Source organism: Coffea eugenioides, chromosome 4, assembly GCF_003713205.1.
Source record: "Coffea eugenioides isolate CCC68of chromosome 4, Ceug_1.0, whole genome shotgun sequence".
Taxonomy (NCBI): domain Eukaryota; kingdom Viridiplantae; phylum Streptophyta; class Magnoliopsida; order Gentianales; family Rubiaceae; genus Coffea; species Coffea eugenioides.
This window is the reverse complement of record NC_040038.1, coordinates 24,320,537-24,322,914: the sequence shown is the minus strand read 5'-3', so window position 1 is coordinate 24,322,914 and position 2,378 is coordinate 24,320,537.

Sequence of the window (2,378 nt, the reverse complement as noted above, 5' to 3'; positions counted from 1 at the left end):
AGGAAAAGGGGTAAGCTATATGCTTAGTAAGTAAACAGGGGTAAAAACGTAAATTGCACATAAATACGAACAATTATGCCACAAAATATCAAAACAAAAGTACAAAATAACAACACAAATGAAGGATACAGGTTGGCTCCAAAGCCAAATCGTATGCCACGTGTGATCTCCTGTCGACACTCCGTCGACCACAAATAATGGTCCGTAGAACTCCACTTGTACTCCCACCGTACACCTTACCACCCTCACTGGCCAGTCACCTCACAAACTTGCTCGAGCGAACGAAATTGAGCTTGGTTCACAAGCTCGGGTCACAAACTTGGTTCACATACTCGGTGAACCGGATTTGATGAGAACATGAAGATTTGGATTCCCTTCAAATTCAAGGAAATTCAATTGATGATTGATGGTGCAATCGGGTTCAAGAATCATTGAAGATTTGTCATGCTTATTTTTTGTTATTTATTTAAGTAAGTTTCCAGCAATACTTGTTAGTTAGTCTTGAGTTATTAAGGGAAATAAAGGCTAAGGTCATGTTGATCATAGTTAAGCCAATTGAGTCAGTTAGTTTCTTTTTCTAATTGAATTATAGTTTTAGGAAAGTAGTTAATTGTTTCCAAATTTATTTAGGAAGCAAAAATGTAGGTTTTGACACAACTTCCTAAATAAATTTGGAAACAATTAACTACTTTCCTAAAACTATAATTCAATTAGAAAAAGAAACTAACTGACTCAATTGGCTTAACTATGGTCAACATGACCTTAGCCTTTATTTCCCTTAATAACTCAAGACTAACTAACAAGTATTGCTGGAAACTTACTTAAATAAATAACAAGAAATAAGTATGACAAATCTTCAATGATTCTTGAACCCGATTGCACCATCAATCATCAATTGAATTTCCTTGAATTTGAAGGGAATCCAAATCTTCATGTTCTCATCAGGATTCACAAACTTGGTGACCTCAGACTAGGTTGGACTGACTTCGACCAAGCCCTGACCGGCTCGAATAGTCCATCTAGGTCTTGAGATCGGGCCCCAAACTCACGAACTTCACAAAATCACCCAAAAGTCACCCCGAGCTACAAGCTCAAGGGGTTAGTTCCAAAATAGTTCATATACATATGCCATGTACAAATATGTGTGCAGATTAGGGTTTAGGTCGAGTGCGATAAAGTACACCCTCACCTAGGTACCCTTTTTATACATATCAAAACACATCAGAAAGTAACACGTAAAAATGGCCTGAATACTTACTCAAAACACAAAAGTAGTACAAGAGCAGAAATCACTTCGTGCGTGTTAGCTAGTAGTAGGCCCCACCAGCTCCGCCTACCTCACCACGGTCTGAAATAGCTCACCACGGTCTGAAATAGAAGATTGCATCACATTATATCACAAATGGCCACTAACATGCCCAAAACAAGCAAAACGGCAAAATCGGCACACGCGAGTGCGGAAACGGCAAAATGGACACGCGCGCGTGCGCGGAACGGCAAACGAAAACGGCCAAATCTGCCACCTCAAACCGTTTTGATCAAAAGTTAGGCTAGGAATATCGAATCAAGGTGGGTGAGACACTGTTTCGAAGCTACGAGGAAGGGTTACAACTTTTATTTAAACATCTCAACCCAGATCTCAATAGGTATTGGTCAAAAATGCACAAAATAGTTCCAGCCATTTCATTTCGGTTTACCAAACAGGCCCTGTTTGAAAGACCGTAACTCACGGCTCATAAATCGGAATCAAGAAATTACAGAGGCATTAGAAAGCTCATCCATAAGGCTATCACTTTTGTGTTTGGACTAAAAGTTGAATCAATACAGAGCATGGAGGAAAACGGGTCTAAACATTCCTGTCAGAACTGTCCAAATTCGAAGGCAGTTCTGACAACCGATCTTGTTTTGGTCATAACTGAAGCTACAGGACTCGGATTTGGATGAACTTTACACCGTTTCGAAGCTAAGACCAAGATATACATTTCTTATGAAGAGGTCAACACCCAGTTCATATGTTATCAAAACAGACAGAACATGGTCAGAGGCTAAAACAAGAAACGCGGCAGAATTCTGAGTTTAGAATAGATGCGACTATTTTGGCCATAACTCAGGCTACATAGATCCGTTTGACCTGAAATTTTTGTAGGCACCACAAGGACTTCAAAAGCTACAACTTTAATGTTTTGAGAAAACTCTGAATCAATACGTAGTATCAAGAAAAATGGAGCTCAAGTTCAGGTGCTGGCTGCCCTGTTTACCCGGATTTGCCGGTTTTGCGCGCCGCAAACGCATGGTCCGTTCCATGATTCTCATGCAAATTTTCTAACCAATTTCATACCAAAGAAACACATATATACCAGCTTCTAAATGACCTACCA